Here is a 25,224-nt window from a genome sequence, read left to right on the forward strand (position 1 = left end):
TTGTTCCTAAATGCTAGGTGATAGGTTAGGGGAGTAAAGACACACTACCCATTTGATCCATATTTTAAAAGTATGTGTAGTGAGGTGGCCCATGCAATCACCAAACCTTATGCTTCATTGGCGGTTCTTAAGCAGAGGTTGAATGGCCATCTGTCATGGATGCTTCAGTTGAGATTTCTGACTTGCGGCGGGTTGGACTAGAAGACCCTCAGAGTCCCTTCCAACTCTACAATTCTATGATTTTATGAAAAAGAGTTGGCACTTGGTCGTATGTCAGCAGGTAAGTTTGATAGTTTGTTATCATTGTTCACAATAATGGAGATCGTACATCTTAGCTGACAAATTTTCAAGTATAGGAGGAGATTAGGAATTCCCTCACTTCCATCTATGTGGATTGTTATAGCAAAGTTATTCTTACATGTGAGAGTTTACAATGGAATATGAAGGCATTCTTATTATTATTTTCTGCCAAAGGTTTAAATATGCTGCAGAATTTCCAACAGTAAAGCCGGGGGCAAGACAGGGATAAGGCAAGACAATGCCATCATTTCAACAGCGGTTGATCTGTCTACTGTGGATTGGTGGAATTTGTTCCATCTACACAAGTTATAAGGTTCAGACTTCTGAATTATTCCAAACATTTCTCTGGAGCTGTGGTTAGATCTCCGTTATTACTTATCAGCTGGAGTTATTCCCCCCCCCAAAAAAAAACCCCTGTTGTGCATCGTTATGTTACAAAATAAAGGATCAAATTGCATACATACACATATCTGCTGGAACAAGAGCCGTGGCCCACTGTCTGCCACTGTGCTAATGTGATTTTGCCTATGTGCCTTTTCAGAAAAAGTATTTTGACAGGTAAAGGTAAAAGTAAAGGGATCCCTGACCATTAGGTGCAGTCGCGGACGACTCTGGGGTTGTGGCGCTCATCTCGCTTTATTGGCCAAGGGAGCTGGCGTACAGTTTCCGGGTCATATGGCCAGCATGACTAAGCCACTGCTGGAAAACCAGAGCAGCACACGGAAACGCCGTTTATCTTCCTGCTGGCTGTTTATCTACTTGCACTTTTTGGCCTACTTTTGAACTGCTAGGTTGCCAGGAGCAGGAACTGAGCAATGGGAGCTCACCCCGTCGCGGGGAATTGAACCGCCGACCTTCTGACCACCAAGCCCTAGCTTCTGTGGTTTAGACCACAGCACCACCTGTGTCCCCCCCTCTTTTTTTGACAGGTAGGGCCATAGCATATAGCAGAAAACTTGCACAAGGTCCCAGATTCCATCATCAGGAACTCAGGTAGTAAGATTGAGATATACCTTTATCTAGCACCTTGGAGAGCAGTTCTCCATGCCAGAACACACAGCCCTAGGCTAGACAGATCAAAGATTGGCCAGATTGCAAATAAGGATGCTTCATGTGTTCTTATGGCTATTCCTTTAACTTTTCTACCTACCAGATGCATAAATGAACTGTTAGGATCACAGTGCTTAATTAGCTTCATACTGCAATCCTATGCATGTTAACATATAAGTATTTCATTTCATTTCACAGAATTTGTTCACCAAATCACGTAAGCAGTTTCTATGAAATGTACTTAACTATTTCCCACTGACTTCAGTGGAACTTGAACTCAGCGGTGGGCAACATGGTGGGGTGCCACCTCACATCTGCCCTCCAGTCAGGTGCATCACTCCTGCTTCCTGGCAGATAGACTGGAAGGGCAGAAGTGGCACTGAGGTTGGTGTGGTGCAAATGCACCTGCAGGAGCACCGGATTGGCTCTGCTGGTGAGTGTGCACTGACCTCACTGCTGCCTTGCACCTCTCCCTCTATCTCCTGGTCAGCAGCAGCGCACCTGATCAGAGGTCAGGTGAATGGTGCTGCCCCACCATGAATTATGCCATTACTTGAACCGTATTCACTACTTATGCCCTCCTGCCACACAATTTCCAAAGCACACGCTTGTTGGAACCTTGAAACTTCTCATCCCCAGAATCATATTTGCAGCTCCACCACCTTCTGCTGGAGACTGAATTTCTGCAGAGGAAGCCTGCTGTCCTTGAGCAGCTTCCATGTGTGATTAAGAATCTGGAACACATGGAAGGTGGCTGGGAAAGGCTGCAGGAATGAGGTAGGAACCTTGTGGCCAGTGAGCTCAACCACACTCTCTACTTGTATAGAGAATTGCAGTGCAAAGCAGAACCCTCCTGATATACCCCAGTGTATTGTAGGTGGAACAGTTAACTTAGAGTTCTAACTTATTCTTTAGCTACTCAAGGGCATGAAAGCTACCTAACGAAAAAGAAAGAAAAAGAAAAGAAAAAGAGAGTGATATTGGCTAGTTAGCTTCCATAGTCAAGACCTGTCTATTTAGCATAGCTAATCCCCCCCCCCCCAATACCCCACTTTTCATATCTAACCTTATTTAAAACACATTAGTTGGTCTGGGATAAATAATTGTATAGTTCAGCAGGTGGCCTTTATGTCTTTTAACCGGGCACTGAAAAGTGGGAGAAGCAACTGTAGTCAGAGTACCTTTCCCAGTAGTGATACTAACACCCTGAATATCTTATGAAAGGTTAATGAACACATAATAGGTCTAGCTGCTGAGAATACACGCATGCGCGCGCACACAACCAATGCTGCCATTATGACTCATTCTATTAATTATTGATTATTAATAATAATTACAATTATTAGTACGTGGAATTACTTTTATTACTGTATTACCATCGTTATTAGTAATATCACTAATAATACCTCTAGCAGTTTTAACTGTGCAAACTGTGTTTTACCATTCTTATGTCACTCATTTAACACTTTAGTATAGTGGAGTTGCGCTTTCATTTTCTATTATATTCCTGCTAAGTCATTTTCATGCAGATCAGATTCAGGGCACAGTTTGAAGAAGTAGTGGATTAAAAAAAAAAGGCAGAAGAAGCTAAAACCCCTTCTAGCTGGTACTGAAAGATCAGGAATCTTCATAGATGTATAGTAAGTCTAGATGAATAGCTAAACTCTTGACACCGTCGACTCTACAAAGGGGGCGTTCTCGCTGTGGTCTTTGCACACACACATCAAAAATGTCATTCTCCCCAGTGATCTGAGGGTTCTTCCTGAGCAACAGTGATCTAAAAGAGAAAAATTGAAATTACATTCAAAACTGTGTGGATGCAGACAGCCCCTCAGAATAGTAAAGTAGCACTAGCCCAGGTGAGCAACATTTTTTGTGTCACAGGGTCACATTCCCTCAAACTGGCAGGGGCCATATCCTGGCAGGAGACAGGGCTGAATTCAACAGTGTCACCCCTTCTCTTTCTCTCTGCTCCCCCTTTTCATTCTCCCCTGTCAAGTTTGCTGCTGGAAGGGCAGCTTACTCATGCCAGAGGTCTGAACTGATCACTTACACAGACGTTCTGAAATTATGAGGACCATATGAAATTAGGGCAAGGCTTTAGGGCCACAGGTAGCCCACCTCCACACAAGACTTTCTCTCATTCAGTTACAGAGATTGTGGGTCGAATGTGGGATTGTTTTAGTTTCACTTCTAACTTCTGCAACCCAGACCTGAATTTGGGTAGCAAAGTACCTGCTCTGACTACCCTTAACAAAGGTTCAAGGAGATCCCAGGATCAAACATGCATAGGGGAACGTGATTCCGAACATGTAAACCTAGAACCTCTCTAGCTTCGGGCTGGCACACCATCAGCATCTCTGGCTTGACCAAATTAGGCTTCAATTTGATAGCCCTCATCCAGACCACAGCTTGGATTCATTCACGTATGTCACCATAGCTTCTTAATTTGACAAAAAGGAAAAATAGAAGTGAGAGTCATCATACTGATGACACTGCACTTCAATTCTTCCAGCAGTTGCATATATTATGTTAAAAAGCAAGGTATGAAAAAATGAGATTTTGCTGTGGTATTTTATGCACTGTGGTTTCCTGTTATTTCTGTTGATTACAGTTTACTAATTATTATTGTAATTGTCAAGAGTGAATTTCTATTTAATTATTATTTACTGATATTTTGAGAGTTAATTTTATTGCCTATTATTATATTCCAGTGGATTATTGCACATTATTTGTGAGATAACTTGTTTATTATGTGAGATGACTTGTTTATTTTAAAGTTATCTTTCTATTATGACTTTTTTATTGGATCAGATTGTGTGATCTTCTCATATATGTTGCTGTTTCTTCAGCTTACAAACCACCTTGTATATAGCAATATAGAAAGGCAGTATACTTATTAAAGGTGAAAATGAGATGAAATGAAACAAGACAATCCCTGCTGGGTAAAATAGCTGTCACTCAACATTGCCCTTTTGATGCCAACCCATCAGGCAAGAGAAGAATAGCTCAGTCGGTAGAGCATTCGACTCTTAATCTCAAGGTTGTGGGTTCAAGCCCCACATTGGGCAAAAGATTCCAGCATTGCAGGGGGTTGAACAAGATCCTCGTGATCCCCTCCAACTGCAATGCTCCCAACATCTAATCATCTTATGTAGTCGCTGTAATTGACTGTGTACATATTATTGGTTTAAAACACAGCAAGGTCATCCCACCACCCACTGTGTTTCAAATATCATTTGCATGTTGTACACATAGGTATGGCTGGATGTGTTTCTAATTCTCCCACTGTCTGTCCACACCAGTGGGCAAAAAGTGGGTGCGGATGTCATCATAAGACTTACATTTTCAAATCAGGTGGAAGCTGGTTTGTGGGGCAAGGGCAAGGACGCATCAAAACATTTTTCAAGGAACTACAGGATAGATGTGAATTGTAGCTAATGTCATGTGTACGTACATACCTTCACATGCCATTGGTGGAAGTGTCCTGGATGCCGAGCAAACAGCCATTGCATGGGATCAAATGCCACTAAGATATTTAGGATAATTTTAACGTCAAGTGTCACAATTCTGGTGCAGCCCCAGATGCAAATTGTTGACTAGGTTAACCAGGAAAGTTTATACTCGGAAGCCAGGTTCATTTTCTATACCAATCTCACCCAGAAGATCCTTGATCTGCTCCCCACCCTTCAACCCATTCAGTTACTTTGTCCCCGAAATGTCAAGTTGAATACAGGGTAAAAAGCATTTATATTGGCACTTGACTGAAGTATTCAGCAAAGCGAAGTTTCAGGAATTGAAAACTGCCTTCTTCAACCTAGCAGGTATCACCTGTATTATATTCACCCCAGCTCTCACAAAAAAAGTATTGTTATTCAAAAAGCAAGTGAAACTTATCCAGCAAAACTGGGCAAGTGTAAACTTAAACTCCAATCCTATGCATGTCTACTCAGACGCAAGTCCCATTGAGTTCAAGTGCAAATGTACCTTTCAATCAGAAACAGCTTATTTTTTGGTAAACACAGTTTTAAAAAATCTACTCTAGGCAAGGGATGCCAGTGTTTTCAGAACTTTTATTACAGGGATATAGTATACCTATCATTTTCTTATGCTTCCTTAACCAGCAAATGATGTGGTAAGATTGTGGGTAGTGGCAGCATGTGGAACAGAACCATTTTAATTTGTCCCATCTGGCATATTAACATTAATAAAAGATGTTTAAAAAAGAGAGATGCCTTGAAAGGCTTTCACCTACTGATTTAACAAGATAATAAGGAAAGCTTGCAATCTGCCGCTAAATCTAACTGATAAGAATAAGAAGGAGTTTAAGATGATGCTCAAAGAGATTAACCTCTGAGACACGGATATTAAAAAGCCTGCTGATTTCAGCCTAGGCGTGGCAGAGCTGGCTCTTAAAAGCCACTTATTTTTGATTAATTGAGTAAATCCACTTCCAGAAAAATTTACACACAGCTAATTTAACAAATACTGTAAACCATCTAGGGATGTTTAGGCAAGGAGGTCACTGCAAAAACTTGAGCATTCCTAACCCCAGACATGTTGCACAAAGGATACCTCATGCTGAGGAATTAACTACTCTTTGATTGTTCCATTAAAATTTAACCATCAAAGACATCTATTTTAAGACTACACTAAGGGAGTAGAAAACAATATTAATTCCACTGGCATAATTGTGCCCGGAGTTATTGTGGTTATTTGGATAGCAGGGTCCTAAGTAGGAATATTCGCCTACTGCTTTTAAAAGAACTCTGGGGAAGTGTGGCATAATGGTTAGAGTGTTGGACTAGGACCTGGGAGACCAGGATTTGAATCCCCACTCGGCCGTGAAGCTCACTGTGTGACCTTTGGCCTGTCACAATCTCTTAGCCTAACCTACTTCAAAGGGTTGCTGTGAGGATGATATGGGGAGGAGGAGGAGAACCAATGACCCCACCTTGAGGCCCTTGGAAGAAAAGGGTGGCATATAATAGTAATAAATAAATGAATGCTTTTTTATATAAAAGCAACAGATTAATGAGATTGGAATGGATTTGTGACTGAAAATACGTGGAAGTGAAATGGACTAGAAATAAGTCTATAAGTAATGCTTTCAGCTTTCTTTCCTGGGCAGGTGTCAGGCTTGCTCCCCTGTTGGAGTAGATAAGCAGAATAAAGGAAAAGGAGTCTTAACATTTGTTGTTGTTGTTTAGTCATTTAGTCATGTCCGACTCTTCATGACCCCATGGACCAGAGCACGCCAGGCACTCCTGTCTTCCACTGCCTCCCGCAATTTGGTCAAACTCATGTTCGTAGCTTCAAGAACACTGCAACCCTCTGGTCCTCTGTCGTCCCCTTCTTATTGTGCCCTCAATCTTTCCCAACATCAGGATCTTTTCCAGGGAGTCTTCCCTTCTCATGAGGTGGCCAAAGTTTTGGAGCCTCAGCTTCAGGATCTGAAATCAGGGGCTGATTTCCTTCAGAATGGATAGGTTTGATCTTCTTGCAGTCCATGGGACTCTCAAGAGTCTCCTCCAGCACCATAATTCAAAAGCATCAATTCTTCAGAGATCAGCCTCCTTTATGGTCCAGCTCTCACTTCCATACATCACTACTGGGAAAACCATAGCTTTAATTATACGGACCTTTGTCGGCAAGGTGATGTCTCTGCTTTTTAAGATGCTATCTAGGTTTGTCATTGCTTTTCTCCCAAGAATCAGGCCTCTTTTAATTTTGTGACTGCTGTCACCGTCTGCAGTTATCATGGAGCCCAAGAAAATAAAATCTCTCACTGCCTCCATTTCTTCCCCTTCTATTTACCAGGAGGTAATGGCCCCAGTGGCCATGATTTCTGTTTTTTTGATGTTGAGCTTCAGACCATATTTTACACTCTCCTCTTTCACCCTCATTAAAAGATTCTTTAATTCCTCCTCACTTTCTGCCATCAAGGTTGTGTCATCTGCATATCTGAGGTTGTTGATATTTCTTCCGGCAACCTTAATTCCAGCTTGGGATTCATCCAGCCCAGCCTTTCGCATGATGAATTCTGCATATAAATTAAATAAGCAGGGAGACAATATACAGCCTTGTCGTACTCCTTTCCCAATTTTGAACCAATCAGTTGTTCCATATCCAGTTCTAACTGTAGCTTCTTGTCCCACATAGAGGTTTCTCAGGAGACAGATGAGGTGATCAGGCACTCCCATTTCTTTAAGAACTTGCCATAGTTTGCTGTGGTTGACACAGTCAAAGGCTTTTGCATAGTCAATGAAGCAGAAGTAGATGTTTTTCTGGAACTCTCTAGCTTTCTCCATAATCCAGCACATGTTTGCAATTTGGTCTCTGGTTCCTCTGCCCCTTGGAAATCCAGCTTGCACTACTGGGAGTTCTTGGTCCACATAATGCTTAAGCCTGTCCTGTAGAATTTTAAGCATAACCTTGCTAGCATGTGAAATGAGTGCAATTGTGCAGTGGTTGGAGCATTTTTTGGCACTGCTCTTCTTTGGGATTGGGATGTAGACTGATCTTCTCCAATCCTCTGGCCACTGCTGAGTTTTCCAAACCTGCTGGCATATTGAGTGTAGCATCTTAACAGCATCATCTTTTAAAATTTTAAATAGTTCAGCTGGAATATCATCACTTCCACTGGCCTTGTTATTAGCAGTGCTTTCTAAGGCCCATTTGACTTCACTCTCCAGAATGTCTGGCTCAAGGTCAGCAACCACACTACCTGAGGTGTACAAGACATCCATATCTTTCTGGTATAATTCCTTTGTGTATTCTTGCCACCTCTTCTTGATGTCTTCTGCTTCTATTAGGTCCTTTCCACTTTTGTCCTTTATTATGGTAATCTTTGTACGAAATGTTCCTTTCATATCTCCAATTTTCTTGAGCAGATCTCTGGTTTTTCCCATTCTTTTGTTTTCCTCTATTTCTTTGCATTGCTCATTTAAGAAGGCCCTCTCGTCTCTCCTTGCTCTTCTTCGGAAATCTGCATTCAATTTCCTGTATCTTTCACTATCTCCCTCGCATTTTGCTTGCCTTCTCTCCCCCGCTATTTGTAAGGCCTCGTTGGACAACCATTTTGCTTTCTTGCATTTCCTTTTCTTTGGGATGGTTTTCATTGTGGCCTCCTGTATAATGTTACGAGGCTCCATCCATAGTTCTTCAGGCACTCTGTCCACCAAATCTAAATTCTTAAACCTGTTCCTCACTTCCACTGTGTATTCATAAGGGATTTGATTTAGGTTGTATCTTACCAGCCCAGTGTTTTTTCCTACTTTCTTCAGTTTAAGCTTGAATTTTGCTATAAGAAGCTGATGATCTGAGCCACAGTCAGCCCCAGGTCTTGTTTTTGCTGACTGTATAGAGCTTCTCCATCTTTGGCTGCAGAGAATATAATCAATCTGATTTCGATGCTGCCTATCTGGTGATGTCCATGTGTATAGTCGTCTCTTGTGTTGTTGGAAAAGAGTGTTTGCGATGACCAGCTTGTTCTCTTGACAGAACTCTATTAGCCTTTGCTCTGCTTCATTTTGAACTCCAAGGCCAAACTTGCCAGTTGTTCCTTTTATATCTTGACCCCCTACTTTAGCATTCCAATCTCCTATAATGAGAAGAACATCCTTCTTTGGTGTCATTTCTAGAAGATGTTTAATTTCTTGATTTCAATAAACAATCATTATTTGTTTGTTTACACCCTGCAGAAGGAAGCTAGATACATCTAATGTAATAAAAGTTAAAAAAAGATTTGAAAGGCAAGCAAATCATTACCTGACAATCAAAATGCTATAATGCTATACTCCTGCCTGTCAAACTTTATTTGACCATTATGAGTGGGTGTGTTCACACAATACATTTGGAGCACCATAATACCACTTTGAACAGTCATGGCTTCCCCCAAAGGATACTGGGAGCTGTAGTTCATTGCTAATTCCCCTTCCAGAGCTACAGTTCCCAGAAATTCTTGTAAAGAGCAATGGATTGTTAAACCACTCTGGAAATTGTATGTTTGGGAGGGAAACAGGGGTCTTTTAACAATTCTCAGCATCCTTGACAAACTATAGCTCCCAGAGTTATTTGGAGAAAGGGATGAGTGTTTGACATGGCATCATAGTGTTTTGAATGCATGCTGTGAATGTAGCCACAGTCTTTACACTCAAAAGCATTCCACAGCATTCCCATAGTCTCTCCCATGAGCTTCTGTAAATCGTAATGCAAGGAACACAGACTCTATTTATGCATTTGATATTTTAAATACTACTAATGGGTTATTTCTGCCCTTTGTATGTTGTTCTATAAAAGGATTTAAGTTTATTTGGGAATTGTAAAAGAGCGACACAGAGAGAAAGAAAGAGTTCTCGCTGCACAAAATTCAGATTTGCAGCATTAAATCAGAGCTGGGGTTTTTTCAGTGTCTCCAAAGCACAGCTCTGCTACTGAAACCCTACCCCTGCCCTACAGAATGCCCTTGCAATTCCAGTATGGAGTAGATACAGGCAATCTGAGTGAATTGAACCAGACAACTTTATAGCTCTGTGATGTGCTGAAAGAGTGGATGGGACCGAGAACTATTTTCATCGTTTTCTGAAGTCCCAAAATATTGCATCAGGAAACAATGGATCATATCACAAAACATATGAAATATACATGAAAATAATGTTAATCCAAAAAGCAGAGTGTTGTGAACACAGTAATTTCCATTAGCAGCATAAATAGAATGCCGAGAAGAAAATGACAACAACGAAACAATGCTGGTAACATATCCGTGATGCTGAGACAGGGAGAAGTAATGTGTATGGCTGTTTACAGAAAGTAGGTTTTATTTAGCAGATCTATTTTCAACTGGTTATACAGAATACATATTCTAAATGTGCTTGTGACTCTAAATTGAGGGGTGTGCATTTGCGAGACAGATGATGGGTTTGGCACGGTGCTGATAAAGATTCATTAAAAGTTAAGGCATCATCCAAAACTGGGACCATACTGAATTGTTGAGTTTTTCTAACTCTACAATTATTCAAACACCCATCAAATTAGTACCACAAACCCAAGGAGGCTTTGCGCTTGCATTTCTGGAACACAATGCTGCATGGCGACATTTCTATTTATGTGTGTATAATCCCTTATAGCTTGACTTATAGTTTGGGAGACTCTCAGGGCAGCTTACAAAAGAGTCTCGTAATAAGATCACGTTCACATCTAGTGGAGGAAGAGAAAATACATGGTGTCCTTATGGAACCAGAGCTATCACCCTTGTCTTTGTTCTCCTCATTGCCATTGCAGACAGCAGTTACTGCTGAAATCATCTGAGGCAAGGGAGTGGGGCTGAGAAATGGGAACTCTCTCAGCCCATGATGGAGGCAGTATTCCCTGACTGGCAGTTGGCTGTTGCCAGGCAACAACTCCTACTGGTGTCCTCTGAGGAAAAAGTGTAGGCCTAAGCCTACTTTTCTGAAACTGTAAAGGGGGTGTCAGGGGATAGTTCCAAAGGGAATGTCAGAGGAGAGAACAGTTCCAAAGAAAAAAAGTAGAAAATAAAAGTGGGCAGACACAAGCCTCTTATTTACATCTCTGGATCTCAGGCTATATGTTTTAGACTGAGATAAAATAGCCTCCTAAAATTCTCCAGACTATTATTGGGAGAGAGAGATGAAAATCTTCAACCATTTTTCTTAGAACACTCTCTGCTGTGCAATTTCAGCTCAGTTGATTGTGAACAAAACTGTAGTTACTTCATTAAATAGCTGAAGGAACATCTCCTTCAGAGAAACCTGCCCATTCATTGCAACCATTAATAGTCTTCCATCTTTGGGATAAATGTGTATTATGTGTGTATAAAAGAGATAGCCTTCTCTGTGATGGCACCTCATTTGTGAAATAAAGGTGGCACTAACACTGTATTCCTGTTGGCATCAGGGTGATTACTGGTTAATAGCCCAGAATGGGTGACCAAGATTTCCTCAATAGAAGCTTCAGGCTGAAATGAAACTCTCCAATAGAGAACTGAATATGGAAATCTGTAAGGTAAGAACCATGCGGATCTCTAGGGGAAGGCAGCAGAGCCTAGGTGCTGTATTATTTATGGCAGATTCATTCCTTGGTCCAGAGCAGGACTCCAAAATGCTCTGAGCCAAACATAGGCTAGTCCACCCCAGGATTTATGGGGGGAAACGGGGGGAAGTGAATTCTGGAAAGAAGAACATCAGTCTGCATGTAACAGTGAGCAAAGAAGACGCTCTAAAATAAACCTGTTCATCTAACAAGGACTTTCTGAGTTCAGGTTCTTATTTCTAAGAGTCTAGGCCTCTGAGTTGCTGCTTAGAGCAACACAAGGGGTCTGCAGGATAGGGCACTTGCCAAGGTCATAGTCTAGCAGAGCATCCACTGCTGATCCTCAGACTTCCTCAGACCATTCCTTCTCCTCTTTCTCCTTCTCTTAGAATTGCCGCCTGTTCATTTGCACTCTTCCAGGTCATGTGCTTGGGAGCAGCCTCCACTTACTTTGTTTCCTCATTCTGGGAGGAGATGCAAAATAGGCAGAGAAGGAGACGGTGGCAGTATGACGGAGGGGCCCCTGCTTAAGGCACCTTGTTCTAAAAACCCCCAAATCTGGAGCTAACAGTGGGTGCTACTTCCAAAAAGTCCCTGCCCTGTATTACAACCAGCAATGCCTCTGGCAGTGGCAGCACATAGCTATTGCACCCAGAGACTTGAATGCTGAACCCAGAATCCACTAATATGTTTCATCTCTCCTGGTGGAAGCCTTGATTTCAGGGGCCAGACAGCTTCCCTTGAAAGCAAGTGCTTGGAACCACCTAAGCGGCATTTGCTTGAAACAATGAAGGGGCACTCAGAGTATGTATTTTCAGGGTCATATGGCAGCCCTTTCTATCAAAATTAATGCATATAGTGTTGGAGGTTTGCTGATAACTGGGGGAAGAGAGTGGAAATCAAATTGGTTCTAATATTGCTCCAAATTCCCTACCGTTTTTCTCTTCTACATGCTCAACCTTTCTCTTTGTGAGTCTCTCTTGCTATCTCTTTAGCTCTTGTTTCTCATCTGCTGCCAGCTTTTCTCCCGATGCCAGCTTAATAATTCATCGTGCCCCTCCCTGGAGCTAGCCAGCAGTTAACGGATAAGACTCTGAGGAAGCAGTAATAGAAACCGCATTCACAGAAAACCTTCCTTCAAATGGGTCATAGTCCATTCAGATTGCTTTGAAAGGGATGTGTACATAGTCTGTTCTAGATGGTAACCTTGCTGTTGTTTTAAAGATCTAATGAAAAGAAGCCTCTGTAGTACAAGGAACTAATAAGCAAATCCTTCTTCATGAAGATCTATTTTAGGAAATAGGAAGCTCGTTTTCAAATACCAAATGAGGAAAGGAATGGAACTGGAGATGCAGGTTTAGTTGGATGAGATGGCATTGTGCTTCTTGGCCTCAGTCCAAAGTTCTGTGGACACACAGGGTGGGCTCATCATGCATTGCTGACCATGTGTGTCTGCTCCTGCCTAGCTGCCTTGTCAGCACTATCAGCTCTGTCCGAGTGGATCCTTTCTCTGGAAGACAGAGGAGTTTAACAAGGGACAGCCCTCTCCCACAAGGAAATTGTGAAGTTGCCTGGATTCTGCTTCCAAGCCCTTCGAGCCAGCGATCAGTGCTGTCCAAACTGACAAAATCTGAGCATCTGGTCTCCACTTCAGCTCAGTCTGGGAAGTCACTTGTGCAGCAACCTTGCACACACTTTCCTTAAACTGGGAGAAGGTGTGTATTTAAGTCTGAGCCACATGTGCATCCCCAAGGCTGAACTACCCAGTTGAGTACAAAAAAGCTAAACATTGCCCTACATAGTTGGGGACTGTAATTGATAGTTAAAAGAGGCAGACTGGGGGCTTTGTTCACCCCAAGTACTAATACAAGGCACTCTCAGAATGCAATTCGTGACATTTCTGGAATTGTATGGCCTGTATTTTATCGCATGACACGAAACATGGAAATCATGTAGGTTTGCAGAATGCATACAGTGGCACTCAGACACCTCTGCAGACCTTTTGACAGAGCACATTCTTGGAAAATACTCTTGAGATTGCCTTGGGTGAGACTGTTGCCATTAAACAAGGCTGGGGTAATCTTTGGCCCTCCAAAGTCTGTCAGACTTCAACTCCCATCATCCAACTTCTCTTTGAAAAACGTAGTGTAGATACTCTGCTACCACCTCTCAGAAAGCAAAGTGCTGGAACAGCAGAGGTGAGTGTTGGTACAGGACCCATCTTGCACCCAGAAGAATCTAAAACTGAAAAACATCAGCTGAAATCAAAATGTTCCAGAAAACATCTTCTTTCCCAGAAAGTTTGCAATCATTTCTTTTTATTTTAAGATGCTCCAAAACAGAAAGAATCAACTAGAGGGCGTGCATGGGTTTTCCCTCCTCCCATAAGGTTCTACTTTAAGACCTCCATATGCTCAGTTTTAATAATTTGTTTCCAGAAACCAGGAATCATTCCAAAAGAGAGTTATGAAAATAATGTGGCTCTTATTAAAAGGGAAGAAAGAAATCTGAAGTCCAGGTACCATATCTCTGCAAGAGACCCATTAAAGGAAGGAGCAGGAGAAGCTGTACATGAACTTTATTTGATTCTTTCCCAGAATCAGATTTCAAAAAATTTGTCAATTTTTTACTGCAATGTCAAGCTTAATATCACTGTTAGTTATGACTACGTATTTGCATGGGTTAGGGTAGCTACCTTTCTACACATCTTATATGGGCTGTGTAGATCTGTAACCATTTGAAAGAAGAACCATGAGAAAATGTGGCAGAACATTTTAATTATAGGACTGAATGAACTTAAAAGTGAATGAACAGAAAGTGATTGTCCCACAGTAAGTGTCCAGGATGGAAGCACCTCCTTGGGTCTTAACTAGTGATGCAGCAAATTTGCAATCTGGGGAATTAATAATATTTTGAGATGGGACCAGACTTTTCACTCAGATCTGTCTTGAACTAGGATTCGCCTCATAGCTGATCAGCCCCCCACCCGATAATCCCCCCTCCAATTCACAGGCAAAAAAAAAATCCCTTGCTTTTAAGAAGGGGGAGTAAGTAGTCATGGGAAGGACTTCAACACTGGGGGGCAGGAGGAATTCCCAGAATGAGCCACTAGTAAGTTTTGGTCATGCATTCCTCTTCGTTCCAACCATGGCAGTTAGAAGTTTATGGGCTTTAATCAACCCTTGGTGTTAATAGCTCTTAGTAGCTAACTCCTGTGGTTGCTAATGGTCTCAGGCCTCCTTGGATGACTTCAGAACTAGGAGGAGGTAGGGACACAAAAGGAGGATGGAAGAACCCAACAGCAGTGTGCAGGCAAAGAGGGAGAAAACTATAGTAGTATTTTTTTTCACTAAGTAAATAAAAAGCCCTTCCTGTATCAAAGAGAGATAGGTGAAACTTTCAGTTTCAGTTCATCACAGGGTAGGGGACTGGGTTTCTAATCTTGAGATCAGTTTGCCACACTTCTGTATCATCTTGTTTGTTTTTAAGTATTTATGAAAGTTCATCAGCATTTTAGTACACATTTCTCCCAATACAAAGTTATTTGCATACAGCTTTACCTAATATAACATTTCTGCGAGCAATTTAACCTAATACAATGGATTTCTGTATGTTATTTTCAACATGTATGTTTGCATGCACTTTCTGCTAATATAACCATGTGTTGGTTGGGGAACTGCATCACAAAATTCAGAAAAGGGTGAATCTTGAAGGCGCCCTGTGTTTCAGTTTGTTTATTGTTCCATGTAGTGTTAATTAGTCCACATTATAAGGCAAACTGAACCAGATTTCTCCCATACCCCATAGTACCCCACTATTTCTGAAGAACAGTTAATGTATATTCAGAAGTAAAGCATAAAGCTGCAAGTTGTTTTGTTTTCTCTTGCCAAACTGTTGCTCCTCTGCTACACACACATACACTACCTAAATTCAGATTTTCAGCTCTTTGGGGCAAGGAACTGAGGAGGAGGAGGATGGAGGATTAAGCAGCCACATCTAACAGCTGCTCCAAATCTCTAAACCTGAACTGCGCCACCTCCTTGAGTTTGAAAAATGAACAAGCTCTGTTTAATTTGAGATGGGAACTTTCATCTTGCAAAGGGCTATCTCTTGAATAAAAGCACGTTTTGAAGCAAATGCTACTGATGGAGCTCTGAATGAGGAAACGGAGACACGGCATTATTGGAGCTGAACTAGCTATTCTACAAAAGTTATTGAAACAGTTCAAGGGGAGAAGATCACTGAGACAATGGCCAAAGGGGGCACCTTTAATGCAATGAACATAAGCTGTCTTGCTTCCTAGTGGTGTGCTGGGATGGAAATAGCAAGTACAAAAAGTACAAAAAAATAATACTCATTAAATGGAAAGAATAATTGTTATGTCTAAAATAACAACATGAAATTTTACTTCAGTGGGTGATCTATTTAGCTTTCTAATTTGATTTCCAGCTTTGCTCATGTAATGTGTGCATTACATGTATTTGTTTTATACCATGCCACCATCTTATATTGTATATAGGGTGGTACAGTGGTACCTCGCAAGACAAATGCCTCGGAAGACGAAAAACTCGCAAGACGAAAGAGTTTTTCATTTTCTGAGTTGCTTCGCAAGACGGATTTCCCTATGGGCTTGATTCGCAAAACGAAACGTCTTGCGCCTTTTTTTAAAAAACCGCCAATGCATTCCTATGGGAAACTGTCAATACACAGTGGTGCTTCGCAAGACGAAAAAATTCACAAGATGAAAAAACTTGCAGAACAAATTAATTTCGTCTTGCGAGGCACCACTGTACCTTGGTTTTCGAATGTAATCCATTCCAGAAGACCGTTCTGAAACTTTTGAAAACTGAAAACTCAATAGCTGACAGCTAGGCCTCAGGATCTTGTACTCAGCAGAAGCTGTGTGGCATTTTCGACATCTGAGGCGTGTTCGAAAACTGAAGCATTTACTTCCAGGTTTACGGTGTTCAAAAACCAATATGTTCAAAACCGAGGCACCACTGTATTCTGTGTCCTAAGCAATCTAGAAATGGGTGCTGGAGACCAATACATTCTTATTGCTCTATTCCCATTTTGAGTCCTCTCAATGTGGTCTAACAAGAGAACTCAGGCATCTGAAAAAGTGCAGAACATGAATGAGCCTTCTGGCTACAGTTCCGGCTGCATGCTGAGAGTCCTGAGTTGAAAGAAAACTGCACATCTCTTATTTGGAGATGAATGCAGAACGTTCCTTGTGTGAGAAAGTGCACACACACACACACATGTACCATTAAAGAGATGGTCAGCTCTGACTGCACTGATCACCTGTTTTGGGAGAGCTGGCTTCTGACAGCTCCTTCTCTATCTTCCTCTTGAAAAACCATACATTTGTTGGGAGAATATTTGATGGGTTGGAGGCAGTGTCTTCACTTCAGTTCCTTGGAAATGCAGCAGACTCAACTAGGAACACATTCACATAGCTATGCTCTTATCTTTTTTATCTAGAGCTGTTGATGGATTGCACATCTTTTTTAGCCAATTAACCAGATGACTTTTAATTAACTAACTGATGAAATATTTTCCAGCCATGTTTTGTTTTGTTTTAATGGACTGGCATGGTCATATTGTCAACCATATGTTTACAGCACCCTTTCATGCGCACTGATGTGCATTTGGGGCGCCGATGCGTGCAACAGAGGGAATTTGTATAGACTTCCTTTTCTTCCTGCAGAGCATGGGTTATTTTAATGTGCAAGTTGGCACACTGGGGAGGAAAGTGATGGTTGGCTGCATGGATAGGAGGCATGCTTGGGCCTCCCACCGAAAGCGCTGGTTGCCATCCTCACTTCTGTGTGCATCCACACATGTAAGACTAAGAGTCAGCCAGGAAGTGGGTGTGAAATATTGAGTCCTGTGCTGATTGCATATCTTGCATCCAGTACTGCTCACAGGGGGTGGGTCATATTAATTGGCTGAAGTATTTTCTTAGCACAAAAGAGGCCTGTGTCACAGGCCTTCGTGACTTTCCTGATTAAATAACATACTTTTTAGAAACACGTACGATCAAAGCTTTCATTAATGAATCACACTGAATGGCGTTAAAATTGCTGCCACAACAGGATTCTTTTTTCTTTCTTTTTTCGTCTGAGTCAGAAGGAAAGGATTCTGTGTAACGTGAAAGCTTGCTTTTGGTATTTTTAAGACCTCACTGAAAGATCTTGTCTTTTTTGATCTGTATATCTCCTTTTGTGGCACCACCAGAGCCAATACTCTTAGTAAAAAGAAAATAACCCACATTTCCTCAACCCGAAAAGGACAAAGCACCAGGTTTACCGAAAAGTTTCTGCCATAGTTACTTAGAATTTTTTTAAAAGCTGGGCTATAGATACATGCTAAGGCTTATTCAGGCATAAGCGTCTCTCGGTGCCTGGGGCGAGGGCTGTGTGAGATAAAGTGTAGCACTAAGCTCCATTTGTCTGAAGGTTTATTTGACTGACAGGTGTTTGTTGTAAGCTGCAATTAATGTGTCAATTGTTTTTCACGTCACAATGATTTTTTCACACATAGTAATGGGTGTATAGCTTTAAATCAATCCAGCACCATGGCAATGAAAACGCCTGAATAGCTTTTTCCCTTGGGATCTGGGAAAACTTCTGCACTTTGCTCCCGATTCCTGCCAGCAAGTAAGGCAACAGCTGTAATATCAAATGGGTAGTTGAAGGGCAGAGGAGGAAAACCACACAAATGCATCAGCCGTACTGATAACTGGTGACAGTGATACGGAAAGCTGATCCTTTGACACTTGCGTATATAAACCAATGCTCTGGATAAAATGACAGCACGATTCCTTCCTACAGATAACAATCGTTCTACATAATTTTCGTGAGCTAGGTGGGTACAGCTGAGTGGTTTGTGATATAAAGGAGAATGGAGCTAGCATAGAATAGCAAATAATTTTTTTAAAAAGAAATTCATTGGGTTTTTAGCTGGCCTTTGTTCTATGAGACCAAAAGCTTCCAAACCAGTCTCCCTCCCAGGCACTGCCCCGAGCCAGAAATGCTTAGGTTTGGAAGGTTCCTGCATTATATGCCTTGGCCCCATACCCTGAGCTAAAGGGAAGGCGCTAAGAAGCCTCTGGTTCAAATTTTACTTTAGATATCAACTCAGTGGGTAGGTCAAGTGGTGCCATCCGAGCTGGACTTTGAGGCAGAAGTCCTCCCCACACCCCACAACCCGGATCTGCAGAAAAGCAGGATTTTCCCCAAACACAGCAGTATTGGCTTACCATGTTTTGAAGTAAGTGTACTTGTGCAAATTACCATCTGAAAAGTGCCCCCCCCCCCCAAAAAAAACCCTGGTAAGTTCAATGTCTAAAATTACCTACTTGGCATCTGCCGACATCAGACCTTCTATCTCCAAGACTAGACAGAAATAATAATAGTACAGTGGTACCTCGGGTTACAGATGCTTCAGATTACAGATGCTTCAGGTTACAGACTCTGCTGACCCAGAAATAGTACCTCGGGTTAAGAACTTTGCTTCAGGATGAGAACAGAAATCGTGCTCCGGCGGCACGGCGGGAGGAGGCCCCATTAGCTAAAGTGGTGCTTCAGGTTAAGAACAGTTTCAGGTTAAGAAAGGACCTCCGGAACAAATTAAGTTCTTAACCTGACGTATCACTGTAATGATAACTTGCTTTATATGGTAGCTGTAAAAAAACCCCTTGCTCCTACTCCTTCTGCCTTTGTGAGCTTTTGCTAGTTTGCAGCCCCTCAAACTGAGTCCAGCCTGTCTGAAATATATTTTAACAGGTAAAATCACAAACTTCTCTCTTCAAACTTGGCTCTCCCCTTGTCTCTCCACCTTTCCCCATGTGTAAATAAATATGAAGTGTGCACATGCACCTGGCCCTCACTTTTCACTCCCCCCCCCCATCATTTTCTGTCATGTACTCATTGATTGACCTTGGAGAGTGGCTTTTCCCCTCAGTCTTGGCCCTCTTTCTCTGATTCCCATTCATATATGGTAATACTACACTGAGCCACATTTCAGACAGCATGTCAGGACAAACCTGGTAAAGAAAGGAAGGAATAATACTCTTTTTTTTAAAAAAAAGTTGTTCTTATTTACTGTAGCTAGGGATGGATCCTAGAATCATATAGGAATGTACCCCAAGGATAATCTAGTCCTGACAGTATATATCTCTGAGCACAAGAGCAAGCTGTCTTTATACACACACGAGTGTTTGGGTGAAAGAGTGTATACTTTCTGATTACTCATCTCAACTTTGGGAGGAGGGGGCAAGAGATTATAATATATATATTTAACTGCTCTGAAGCTTTTTAAAATCAAACGGTGTATACACTTAATGAAATAAATATATATAAATTGGAATATATAAATCAAACTAGTATTGTGCACAGATGTACACAGACTCATCAGTAGCAAACGAGTTCAGTGGAGATTGCTCCCAGGAAAATGTGTCTAGTGCATTTTGAGGAATTGGGATCATTCAATTAGTCCCTATAAGTCTATATAAGCACATTAGTCCTATCAATTGCTTAGATGCAACGATGCAGTAGAAATGCCAATAAATAAAAAAGACAAAAGATTTTACTACTCGCAGAATGGCTGTAAGTCTCTGTGCTCATTAGGGAAGTGGTGTAAAAAAGAAAAAAAGAAAAAGAAAAACCTGCTGGCATGCACATGTAAAACAAATTAATTTTGTATTAAAAACTTTCCCCCCGAAACATTTGTTTTTCATCTGGCATCAAATGAAATTTAATTTCAAGTTGTTTTATGTCATTTTCAAAAAGATGCACAGGAGGTTCCTAAACTTATGTATACACATCTCATTATTTCTCAGTAGGATCTGTGTTTTTACCACCTGCTCGTAATTGGGAACACTTACCCTAATGCCACTATAGCAAACTTTACCATTGGGCTCTTCTTACAATACAGTTTTAATCTCTTTTGCATTGTTCCATACCACATTTCGAAAAATGAGAGGAAATAAAGGAAGCTGCATATGGGCTCAGGTTATCTGAAAACAGCATTCTTCCATATGAGCCTGCACAGATTTTAAGATCCTTTGAAGAGTCCCGTCTGTCTGTCCCACCAGCATCTGAAGTGTAGGAATGCAGGGAGATGCTGAATCAAACCACTGGTCCTTTAAGTTCAGTACTGCATATAATGACTGGCAGTAATGGCCGCCTCAGGCCAAGTTCCCTCTCCCTCTCGGTGCCCCAATGTGTTGCGAAATGGGAGGTCAATGGTGTCCCACCTGCAGTGGCTCTGGCAGTGGCTCTCCAGGGTTTCCAACAAAGTTCTCTCTCAGCCCTACCTGGAGATGCCAGGGATTGAACCTGTGATCTTCTCCACACAAAGCAGATGCTCTACCACTGAGCTACAGCCCTTCCCTGAAGCGCACTTAGCGGGAACGCAAAAGACTGCTACTAGGTACTGATAGCTCAGTTGGCAGAGCATGAGGCTATTAATCTCAGGGTTGTGGGTTCAAGCCCCAGGTCGGGCAAAGGCTTCCTGCATTGCAGGGGTTGGGCTAGATGACGCTCAAGAGGCTACAATTCTATGAAGCTCTACCACTCCTTGTCAAAGGAGGCCCATGGCTACCTCATCTCTAACATCCACCAGCAGGCAAACACATTTTTATTTAGACAGGACGTTGGCCTTTAGATCAGTTCCTCTACCTTAAGTCCTCAGATGTGAACTTCACTGGTGTCCAATTACAGTGGTACCTTGGGTTAAGAACTTAATTTGTTCTGGAGGTCTGTTCTTAACTTGAAACGGTTCTTAACCTGAGATACCACTTTAGCTAATGGGGCTTCCCGCTGCCGCTGTGCTGCCGCTGCGCGATATCTGTTCTCATCCTGAAGCAAAGTTCTTAACCCGAGGTACTATTTCTGGGTTAGCGGAGTCTGTAACCTGAAGCGTATGTAACCCAAGGTACCATTGTAATTCCTGTTAAAGTTCTGGTTGGCATGAGTCACTCTAGGGTATTCCAGAGATCAGCTCCATCCCTATGAACCAACCTATTCTTTTAACTTTGGAAGTCCTGCTTCCAACGTCCCTACCATAGAGACTTTGAGGTCCCAAATACAATTTTCTTTCCCATGGTTTTATTGTTGTTTTATCTTTTTAAGCATACAGTTATTAGAGCTATGCTCTTCTTTTGTTCAGAGCTGTTTTTGAATTTTACTATTTAACTATTTAACATGGATCATTCTGAAGAAAAGGCAGCAGAGCAATAGATGATAGATAGATGATAGATAGATAGATAGATAGATAGACAGACAGACAGACAGACAGACAGATGCTAGATAGATGATAGATAGAAATGTTGGCAGCTACTGACATACTCAGCAAGTTTTGTACTTGGGCTGTACTTGGGCTGGAGTTCAAGCACCCATTTTATTCATCTGAATATCCTTGGAATTTGTTGTATGATTCCAAGCAATTGCTATGTTTCCAGCCATCTCCTGTGGTAGGATGTTCACAAGAAAATGCTGTTAGCACTGTTGTAAGCATGCCTAGACTGGAGCGAGAGTAATGATGAACAGTGTATCATATAAAATATATAAAATCTCCTCGTTTAAGTAAAAATGTGTAAATGTTTCCTTTAAAACCTCTGAATAACCATACTTTACATCTTGGCAATTCATATTTATAAGCCACACTCCTGTACTTCACTTGCCTATTCCAACGGCCCTGAAACATCTCTAAACAATGTCTAACATTGCCAGAGAAGAGAGAAAGACTGAGAAGCCGTCTCTGCAATGTATCATTTGACAGGAAGTCAAGCTATCAGAACAAAGCTTTATAGGAATCAATCTTACACCCATACATGGTGTATGTCCTAGTTACTATACAGATATGAAGAGGGCCATTAGGGCTTCTTATCAGCTATATATTGGTGTAATTAAAAGGTTTGATAGCATTAACCTGCGCTGTGAAAGTCTCCAGACAATGCACTCTATCAGTCATCTGACCCTGGAGTTTAAACAGTTAGTGTTTCTCCTCTACTTTTCAAAGGACACACAGCTGCTTATGTAGAAGTCAGTGATTTATTTTTTTTAAAAAACACCAATATCTTTTTGGTTCCTTTTTTTAAAAAAAAACCATCATGAAACAAGGAAGTAGGTTTCTCTGGCATTTAAAAATGAATGTTTGATGTGATTAATATGTGCAAGTCTTGCTTCTTACCTGAATTCTAAAAACTGTAGTTTGCATTCAACGTAACCTTAAAAAGAGCACAATTTAAATTGCATTACCAGTTATTGCATTTTACATACCCATGATACTTTACAACGTTTCAGATGTCTGTCAGTCCTCTAAAACAATGCACATCATCTGGAACTTGGAAGGAGTGAATCGTTCTTGAATTCAAATTTGATGCTACCTCTGTACATAAAGAAAAGTGTGCTAATAGAAGGTTGACAACTGGCCAGTTTTAATCCAGTTACTTATTTTCTTTAGCTCATCCTCAATGTTGGGCAATTCAGCTTTTAAAAATTTGTATGTATTTAAATTAAATTAATATGAACTACTGAGAACTGGGCATTTTTCCCATTGCATGAGAAGCGGTAACATTAATTTAATATCCTTTTACCAGGGACAGACACGGTTGGTAATAACTTCCCATTGTACTTAACAAAAGCACCTGCTTTTCTCACTTTCAGAGACTCAGCTTTTCATTGGTCGCTGCTGGTCTGTCTATCTTTCTGTGTCGTGTGGATGAAAGCTGATGCGTCCTTCGAATATAATAGCTTATAAGCCTGGGCTATTCCCACACTCCCCCCACCCATAAAATGCTTGACCTTATGGGATCTTTTCTTATTCTCACAGGAAGCTATAAATTGCCAAATACATTCCTCCCTCTTGACTCATAATTTGTGATGGGATAATATTGGACCAAACAGGGCTGTGATTTATCATGTTTTCTTGTTCACTGTTTGACTTGTGAGAATTATGTGAAAGCAATAACGTAACTGTACAGCTCATTCATTTGAAAGGAAAGAGTCTGGGATGAAGTTTCCATCATTCTTTAGTTTCAGTAAAGTCGTTATTATGGGACTTGTAAGGACAGCAGCAGCAACAATAATACTGGAGACCCCCTGAAGTCCCTTAGCATCCTTCTTAGCTGCCCCACAGAGACAAACAGAAAGCCATGTTTCATATTTCATGCCATGGTCAATCTCTTGTAAGCTGCCTTGGAGCTCATGTGATTGAAAAGTGGAACAGAATTCTCACCCTCATGCACACATACATCCAGCGTAAACACAATGTCCTTCCTGTGTGAGCTCTGACCGCAGGATGTTCAGTAGTGACACCTTTGACACTTCTGATGCAATGGGCAGGAGTAGAGACCTTAGCAACTCATTCAGCCTGCTGTGCCAGAACAGGAAATCTTGCGAAGCCCATCACCATCTTTCCAGTGTTGGAGATCTAATCTGGTATGTGTCTTTTGTGCTACCACTATTAGGAGTGCTAAGATTATTGCTAGGGACGCGGGTGGCGCTGTGGGTAAAAGCCTCAGTGCCTAGGGCTTGCCGATTGAACGGTCGGCGGTTCGAATCCCCGCGGCGGGGTGCGCTCCCGTTGCTCGGTCCCAGCGCCTGCCAACCTAGCAGTTCGAAAGCACCCCCGGGTGCAAGTAGATAAATAGGGACTGCTTACTGGCGGGAAGGTAAACGGTGTTTCCGTGTGCTGCCCTGGCTCGCCAGATGCAGCTTTGTCACGCTGGCCACGTGACCCAGAAGTGTCTCCGGACAGCGCTGGCCCCGGCCTCTTGAGTGAGATGGGCGCACAACCCTAGAGTCTGTCAAGACTGGCCCGTACGGGCAGGGGTACCTTTACCTTTACCTTTTTAAGATTATTGCTATTGCCATTACTGATGTATCCACATTCATGACTGGTTTTGCTACTATTGAATCTAGAAAATTGGGCCTCTTTTTTTGCAAACAAAAAAACAAACAAAACAAAACTGAAAAGGACTGGCATGTTTACTAAGGCATAAACATTTAGGAACTAATGCCCACTCGATGGAAATGTGTTGTTCTTTCAGATGCCAGCAGATTCTTGGTTGTTTTTTCTACAGCAGAAGCAACTCACTCACAATAGGGCTTGCCCTGTAGGTACCACTTTGGCTCTTCCCATATTCAAACTGGATGCAAGAAAAGTGCTTGTGTTCTACCCTGGGAAAATGTCCATATATTGTGATATTTTCAGGGTCTTTTCCCCACCACTGTTACATGCACTGAGTTGACTGCAAACAACCAAAGAAAGACAGTCATGCTGCCCTTCACACATTACAGATTAATCTCTGAGTGTCAGCAAAAAAGCAATGTGCTAAGCCTCTCTCATTTGCATCTTTCTGTCCAGAAACATTTCCATTTCACTTATTTTTAGAATTTTAGTTTGGGTAAAAGTGTCTGTTTGGTTCAGATACGGCTTGGCCGTGTCACAAGTCGAATCAGCGTTCATAGCCCACGTGTTTGCTAACTCGCCACTGGCTAAGACCTTTTTAAGATCCTTCCTTGTGAACATAGGTGCCAACTCCCTGGGGCCCTGGGTGCCCCAGTACCCACAAAATTCCAATGAAGGCGCCGGGCACCCACATATTTCACTGCTAGGGCCATGCACATTGCATGGCACCCACAGCCTCTGGCACCCACAGTCACTGGGACAAGTTGGCACTCCTGCTTTTGAAGATTAGAATTCCTTTTACATATATGGGCATGCACACACAATGTCCATCTGGTTTTAAATGCGGCTGTGGGATTGGTTGCCAGCCACGGACCCCTTGAAAATTCACCAACAAGATACAGT

This window comes from Podarcis tiliguerta (assembly GCF_965153285.1).
Source record: "Podarcis tiliguerta genome assembly, chromosome: 11".
Classification (NCBI taxonomy): Eukaryota; Metazoa; Chordata; class Lepidosauria; order Squamata; family Lacertidae; genus Podarcis; species Podarcis tiliguerta.